At 59.0% G+C, this 8233-nt stretch overlaps 2 long non-coding RNA genes across 2 annotated transcripts; one reads left to right on the top strand and one right to left on the bottom strand.

Annotated features, from left to right (window-relative positions):
- Positions 1-886: 886 nt before the first annotated feature.
- LOC123382571 lies at positions 887-7233 on the bottom strand. Its single transcript, XR_006591138.1, has 2 exons — positions 7008-7233; positions 887-6026 (listed from the first exon to the last, which is right to left on the bottom strand). It is a non-coding gene; the product is annotated as an uncharacterized LOC123382571 (long non-coding RNA).
- Positions 2694-4973, top strand: LOC123382572. Its single transcript, XR_006591139.1, has 3 exons — positions 2694-3780; positions 4378-4435; positions 4855-4973. It is a non-coding gene; the product is annotated as an uncharacterized LOC123382572 (long non-coding RNA).
- Positions 7234-8233: the final 1000 nt, after the last annotated feature.

Below are 8233 nucleotides of genomic sequence, written 5' to 3'. Positions count from 1 at the left end.
GGGGGTGCTGCACGGGAGCCCCGTACGGTCCATCAGAATCAGACCATGTTGGGGGAGATGCGTTCTCCATGCCAGGTCAAAGCAGAGATGCAAGGGACCTCTGAGATGGTCCAGACGCATTAGGTCATTACTGCTGGAACGGGGGGATATGAGGGAGCCCAGGTGAGGGGTCCTGACTTCGAATAGCTTCTGCTTGACACAGATCGGTGACTCACCCTAGTTAGGGGCCGGGAGGTGCCCCAGAGCCTGGCAATCGTGCTCTATGGGCACAAAGCTGAGAGCTGTTATTTTGAGGCCACCACGATGGCTGCCTGGAGGGCAGGGTGTTTGGATGGCGTGGAAGGACAGACGGAATTCTGCCAGGTTGGGCTCACTGAGGAGGGCAGTCGGCAGCAGCAATGACATGAGTAAGCGTGGAAGCAGAGTGGGGCCAGTTTACAGAGGACTTCAAACGATAAGCCAAAAAGCTTGGACCTGGTACAGGCCGTGGGGAACCACTGCAGGTTCCAGAGCTGAGGAATGACCAGTCAGACCTATACAGGGTCACATTTCAGGACCCCACAGTTGTCCAGGCACCTTCTGCAAATAGCTCAGGGCGATGATGGGGGTGGGGGTAGGGGTATTCCTGTGCTTTTTTTCCTCCACAAACTCCTATATATCCTTCAAGACCTCATTCAAGTGGCCCCTCCTCTGCCAAGCCTCCCCTAGCTCCATTCTCTGAGCCGTGTCCAGCCATCTGCAGATAGTGACCAAAAATCAGCCATGGCTCTCAGAGTGTGAGCCACAAAGCGGCAGGTGACGGTGGACAGCAAACGAATGTTGCAGAATGAGGCAGGACGGGGGCCTCAGTTTGGGCTCCTCTAGGAACACACCCTGAGACAAGGAGTCGACTGCTAGTGATTTATCTGGGAGGCGTCCCAGGGACCTTTGCGAGGCAGGGATTGCAAGGCGGCCAATGAAAGGTGAAGCAGCCAGTTTGCACAATGGGAAGCTGAAAGCTGAAAGCTTCTGGGAAGACGTGGGAGACAGTGTGGAGCACGCACTGTGGAGTTACCCACCCGGGGGGTACGGACGCACTGGGGCGCCCAGCAGCCGCCGGTTGAAGATGGGCCCTGGAGACTTCCGGCCAGCTGCGTGAGCAGGAGCAAGTCCTCAGGCCATGAGACATGGAGGCTGGCAGCTGGAATCACGGTGGCCTGAGGGGATCCGGGTGCAGTGCTGGCGGCATCTGTCACAGAACCTCGCAGGAAGGCCAAGTGTGCGGTCACAAAGCTGGGACTTCAGAGAGATGTGAGTGGGGGCACATGTCCAGTCCTGTCCTGTCCTGTGGCTCGATCACCACAAAACTGTTCTCTGCCGAGAACAGCCTGGCCCAGCACACCGGCCAGGACAACTCATCTCTCTCTCCCCTTCCAGGTCCAGCTCCCACTGCTCCTGCACTGGAAAAGGGTCCTGGGTAGTGGACACGCGTGTCACATCGGTGAACAATCTGGAAATGGCTTCTCCATCTGCCTCCCACAAGTCTACTTCCCATGGACAGGATGTAGGGAGATTCTGGCCTTGGTGCTGAGTCCCGGGACCCATCACAGGATGTCAGCTGGACAGATGAACGGTGGCCATTCCCCAACATGCAACACCCATGTGCCGACTAGACCAGACATTGTCCATGGGGTGACAGCACCCCCAAGGCCTAAAAGTCTCTCTGGGAGGAGGGTGCAAGCGAGTCGAAGCTATTACAACAGTTTGTGCTGGTCCAAAGCTCAGTGCTACCTCTAAAGTCATATTCCCTGGGATTTAATTTCATGGGGGATGTGACGATTACTTAAAAGATGTCTAAAAAGTCTCTTTAGCAAGGTGATAATGCGAAAAAAGGTGAGAAGTGCTGGCCTTGACAGAGATGTGTGATTCCTGCTCACATCCTCACCGGTTCATAGCTCTGCACCAATCACACTTACTTGACTCGGGAGAGGAGCTGGGGCTGGGGCCCAAGCTGTGGATGAGGTGTCAGTTGCACAAGGGAGGAGGGGCCTTTGAATCCAGCCCCGCCCCCCAGCGCATTGGAATGCTAGGGTCTCCTGGCCCCAGCGGTCCCCTGGCTGCTGAGCTGCAGGGCCACAGGGGACCTGACAGACACGCCCCTGATCTATCCATTCCTCCCTTGTCGAAAGCCACAAGGGTGGTCAGGTCAGAAATTGCTCTTCCTCTGGCCGGCTTTCCAATGTCCCTTCGTTCTGCTTTCTGCTGCCTAAGGACCAGTGGTAACAACCATCCCCAGGGAGCCAGCATACGATGCTTGATTTTCTTCCCCGGCAATTTGAACATTTCATCTAACTTTCTGTTGCTCGCTCGGCAAACCGGCAGAAAAGGCCAGAGCACCTCCCTCCCAGCTGAATGGTTGCATCCCCTTGGTGGTCAGCCCTCTGCCCCGGCCCCTCCCCCATCCTGGAGCTCAGGAGCCACGTGGCCTTGGCAGAGAGAGAGGGGCTGCCCCCAGCCCCGCAGCCTCCTTGGCATCAGATGTGTGAGCGTGGACATCAGGGCTTCCCATGAACGGCTCAGCCACCTGGCCCGTGCTCCATGGCAGAGTGGCCACCGACGCTGTTCTGTCATCACCAAGTCCCTGGGTCAAAGCGAGTTCTGTGGCCTTTGTTAAGTCACCTCACTGGCCGTTATCAGTGAAGACGTGAGAGAATAGTCACCCGGGGTGGGCAGGTAACGGCTGTCCTCACCTACAGCTCACCTGTGGGCTTGTGCGTCTGGAGACGGCTGGGGCCTCCCCGGGGCGGGGTCTGCCGGATTCTCAGGAAGGGTCAGACTCTGGACCATGAGGCAGAGGGATGTGGCAATGAGGCTTGTGTGGGCCAGCCTGGGAACCTGGCAGGTGACTTACCATGACAACTTGGGCACCCAGGGTGGATCTGGGGGCTGGGGCTGCTCTCTGCTGGGCCCAGGCCACGGGGACTCCTGTGTGGGGCCTGCCACCTCCAGAGCCAGCAGCCTCGAGGCCACCTGACCACGGGACGATGAGGAGCTAGAAAAGGCTCATGTGGACGGGGTCGGGTTCTCCTCCTCTTGCCTTTCTGGCCCCACACGGGCCCACTGTGTGGCCCTGGGTAAGTCCTCAACCCCCCCCCCCCCACCCGCACCCCTGGACGTGACAGCTGTGCTGGGGGGCCTGACAACCCTGTGATCCAGAGGCACCCCGACTCGTCATCATGGTGGGGCCCAGCCCTGGGCTCTGGTCTCTGGGAGTTTGGCCTCTTGGGTTTGGTAAGTGGCAGATCTGGCCGCTTGGGAGAGACCCCTTGGTCTTTGTGGTCTGAGCTTTTAGGCCCTAAGCCTGTCCCGGGACTATTGGTTCCTCTATCTTCCCCTGCCTCTCTCCCTCTCCTTTCCTCCCCACATGCCCCCTGCCTGTCACCCCTGCTCCGCCCTGTTAATGAGTCCCAAGGAGATGCTACGTGCTGGTGTCGCCTTTCCCGTTGGCAGACGAGAGGCCCTGAGAGCCCCTGGCAGGTTTGGCTCTGTTAAGTGCGGCCCTGACTCATGGTTTCCATGGCAATGGCACTCGCGGTAACAGCCTTGGCTTGTTGCCAGGGCAGATGACAATCGTGACAGCCAGTCAGCCCGAGTCCAGCTGTGCTTGCAGCCAGAGGGGACAGGATGCTGTGTGGGGGCGGCTCTCCTGCCTCTCTCTCTCTGCCCACCCAGGATTCAGCCTGGAGCGCTGTGCCCCAGAGGGCCACTGCTCCGGCCTGGACAACCTCAGCAGGGACGCGGGTACTTAGAAGGAGCCCTGGATGGGGACAGGACCAAGGAGCAGGCCAGACCAGGCCACTGCCTTGCTGGCAGGACCTGCCCTCTTTGGGCCCCATCTACACAGAGGCCTGGGCTGGACCACCCAGCTGCAGGACCCTCTGGGAGCAGGTGCCTGCTGGGTGTGGAGGGACCATTTCCCCTCAGCGCAGATGTGAGCCCTGTCCCAGCCTGTGGCCCTTCCTCCTCCACATTCTAGCTGCACTCCCTGGACCAGGGTGACTGGGCTCAGTGGCTTCCCTGTGACACTGTGGCTCTCAGAGGGGGCGCTAGCCCTCCTTGGAGAAGGCTTATTGTCCTGACACAGGCCAGTGTCCCTGGAGACCTTCGTCAGAAGGGCGACCTATGGGATCATGCCGGGGCCCCTAAGCTTGAGTCTCTTTGGGCCCTACTGCTTCCAACAATTCCATAATTCTTAGTTCCAACATCAAAGAAAGGACAGCAGAGTAGAGATGGTTGGAAAAGGGAGCCTCCCCAAAGAGCCTTGATCCCAGTAGACACACAAACACGTGCTTCTTGGGGTCCTTTCCCGCTGAGGTTTGACAAAGGATTTTTCTGCAGATTCCAGTCCCAAAGGAGGCGGAGTGTGATTCCTGTAACTGCATTTCTCCACTGCCAAGTAACAGACTGCTCCCCAACAGCCATTCTGTTCTCTCTCCCAGTCCTGTGGGCCGGCGGGGCTCAGCAGGGCAGTTCTTCTGATCCCCCTGAAAGCCTCCAGAGAGAGGCTGGGCTGGTGTCATCCGGGGGCTCGACGGGACCGTGAGGCTGCTGGGCTTGTCCCTGCTCCGCATGGGACAACAGCCTGCCTCTCCGGCTCATCTTCCCGGAGGGGACTTGGACTTGGTAGATGGGTGCACAGAGCTCCCCAAGGTGCAGGGTCCAGGAGGGGAGCGGCAGAGGCCGGCAGCCCTCTGGCAGGCCAGGCCCGGATGTGGCACGTTCTAGTCACAGGGTCGGCTCCAGCGGGAGGAAGACCACGGGAGGGCATGAACACCAGAAGGCTGTGGTTCACCGGGCCACCAATCCCATCCACAGGTTGGTGCGACAGGGCAGTGATTTAACTCTTGGCTCAGTGAGTGGTGTCCTTAAAAGAGAAGAGGCCTGGATGCATGCATTTACACACAGACACCGAGTAAAGCCATGTGGAGGCAGACATCAAGAGTTCGTGTCCAGAGTGAGTTGGTTGTGGAGCAGGGAATTCAAATCCAGATTTCTCAGGCTCCCAATGCAAGACTCTGCCACATCTTCGCGGACAACAGGGGACCAAGTGGCCGTTTTCTACGAGGGATTCAGAGGAAGGCTTTGGGGTTGAGGGGGGAACACTACCTCTCAGCCTCCTGGTCCCCGGGGCTGCGGCTGCTTGCTTGCAGAGAGCCCTGGCCCCCCCGCCTCATGCGTACTGTGGGACCCATCCCCCTCCCCACTAAGGATGCTGGTGGTTCTGGGGGTCCTCGGGGGCCCCCCTAAAGAAGCATCCACCATCTCTCCTTCCTGGGCTGAGGCCCCTGCTGCTTGTGAGGCCACAGGAAGCTGCCACTGCCCTGGATAGCCCTTGTTCTAGCTGCCTCGTCCCAGCCCTGGAAGCTCCAGCAAGCTAACAAGCCACAGCACGTCGGGGTGCCTGGATGGCTCAGTTGGTTAAGCATCCGACTTCGGCTCAGGTCAGCATCTCACGGTTTGTGGGTTTGAGCCCCGTGTCAGGCTCTATGTCGACAGCTTGGAGCTTGGAGCCTGCTTTGGATTCTGTCTCCCTCTCTGCCTCTTCCTCACTCACTCTCTCTCATACTCTCTCTCAAACTAAACATTAAAAAAAAAAAAAAACAAAAAACACCACAGCACAGCTCAGTGACTTCCCACAGTAGACATCTACTTGTCTCTCACACCTGAGCCTGACGTGGGCTCTGTGGCTGCTCAGCTCCACACGGTCATGCAGGGGCCCAGGCTCCTTCCAGCAAATGGCCCCACTCTCCCCGGGGCGGGGGGGCCTGGGATCCAGGGAAGGAGGGAGGGGAGGAGGGTTTGATGGGCCAGGCTCCCAGGGGGTCGGGGGCTGGGAAGCACAGTCCAGCTGTGTGTCCAGGAGGCACGCACTAGACAGTCCCTGCTCCCGGCACCACGATGCACACAGATGTCCGCACGCCAAGGCACGACCTGGACGTGGAGGGGAGGGCCTGAGCGTGAGTCCTGGAGAGGCCTGGAGGGGAAAACTGGAGGGAAGAATGCCATGGTTGCAGGAGGCACAAGAGGACCTTGTCCTCTCTCACCATTGGCCCCTGGCCCCGGAGCCTGTGGCTGGTGCTCAGGGCAAGCTGAACTTGCATGCTGGTCTTGCCCTCCAGGGCTGGCGTTGCCTGGCCTGCGGCCCCAAGGGACTCACATCCTGGGCCTGGTAGCACAGGGAGGCAAGCCTGGACCCCAGGCCGGCCGCTGCAGTTTCCAAATCTTGCCCCTGGGCAAGTCTGCCTGTCCGCACCTCTCCCACTAAACCCCCTGCCCCTGGCCCTGATACAGCTCCCACCAGCCCATCCCTGGAGTCCCCATCAGGCTAGAGCCTACCCCCTGATCCCGGCATGGCAGTGGAGTTCATTCCCGCCACCCCTCTGGAATTGGTTGGCATTCAGTCCTGGATACGAGCCCCAGTCTGTTTGTACAGCGTGGGGGCTGGAAGTGAACATTTCTCCCCAAATAACAACATCAACAGCAACCTGATTCAAACTGAGCCCGTGCCCGCTGTGAGCTATTAGCGCCTCCCCGACAGGGTTGGAAACTGGCCGACACTGTGGGTACAACTGACCCTCTGGGGGGGCGGGGACAGGGAATGCAGACGTACAGGGGCAGCTGAGGGAATGCACCCACAGCTCGGGCTCTCGGGAATGTCGCTGCCGCCGCTCGCTGGGAAGAGGACGCGCTCGCTGATGGCCTGCCGTCCAGTCGGCTGGACGGTGCAGCCCTGTGAGTTCCCCCCGGAGCTGGCTTCTGGGGAAGGGCCGGCTCCTGGGCTTTCCAACCAGTAGCATTTGCTGAGCCCAGTGCTGAGAATCTGGCCCTGGGGACCTGCCACAATCATGAGGGGACGGGGGTGCTCCTCAGCTCCGGTCATCCCCCATGCTCAGGGTGTCACTTCAGTTCTGGACCTCGGGGGCTGTGTGATGTAAGGGGATTAGTTCAGGTTCAAATCCTGGCCTTACCTCTGCTGGGGGACCCTGAGCCAGTCTGCCAACCGCTCTGAACCTCAATTTTCTCATCCATAAAGTGGGGAGAGTAGCAACCACCTTGAGAGAGTGTCTGGAGGTATTAGAAAGCCCCTGTAAAGCATCAGCACCTGGAACACTCCAGAGAGCATGGCTGCTGTTGTCATGACAACAAAGATGATACAGAGGACAGAGATGGCTCCCCTCCTCCACCTCCTGCCTGGCCTTGTTCAGCTGGATCCCAAGAAATGAAAGGAATACGAGCTGCCTCTTTTGGGTTATTCGTTTTGAGAAAACCTATCTTGGTGCCATTTTCATCTTTCCCTGGGTCTCATCTGTGAAGTGAATGGTGGGGGCCCCCCAGGCTCAGAAGTGTTGGGGTGGTAGGTCCGAATCATCAAGAGTCCACAGCCCCTAATGCTGACTCTCAGGGGGCAAGATGGGGCACTTCTAATTTGATGAGCTCTCCAGGTCACTAGGAACCACTGGCCAGGCAACAGCACGGGTGTCTGCTACAGTGCTCCAGCTGTGATGCTCTACACGCGTAGGACACGTTCATCCCACGCGTAGGACACGTTCATCCCTCGCGTAGGACACGTTCATCCCACGCGTAGGACACGTTCATCCCTCGCGTAGGACACGTTCATCCCACGCGTAGGACACGTTCATCCCTCGCGTAGGACACGTTCATCCCTCGCGTAGGACACGTTCATCCCTCGCGTAGGACACGTTCATCCCACGCGTAGGACACGTTCATCCCACGCGTAGGACACGTTCATCCCTCGCGTAGGACACGTTCATCCCTCAAAGGGAACTGCAGCTGGCTGCTGTCCTGGGACAGCCCTTAAGGACCATCTGACTCTCATACAGGGGAGACAGAGGACCAGGAACAGGGAGGGACAGGCTTGAGCCACAGCTCACAGCCTTACAAAAGCTCGACGGACACAGAGCTGCCCTGTCCTTCCCTCATGGCCCCCAACCCGGAGCCAGTGTCCCCTGCCCTGCCCACCTCTGTCCCTACATGTGCAGTGCCTAGTCTGCATAGCTCACACCTCCGCTGGCCTCTGACACTGCTGGACACAAAGGATGGGTACAGCAATCTGGCCTTCCTGTGTGGCATCGGCCTTGATGTCTCCCTAGGGCCCGTAGCTCTGGACGTAATCTCGTGCGATGGGTGCCCAGGGCTATGTCTATCTGGTGGTCTATTGGGATTCAAAGTGGGT

The sequence above is a fragment of the Felis catus genome, chromosome E3 (genome assembly GCF_018350175.1).
Source record: "Felis catus isolate Fca126 chromosome E3, F.catus_Fca126_mat1.0, whole genome shotgun sequence".
NCBI lineage: Eukaryota > Metazoa > Chordata > Mammalia > Carnivora > Felidae > Felis > Felis catus.
Note: the sequence above shows the minus strand (reverse complement) of the source record. Positions and strands in the feature narration are given on the sequence as shown.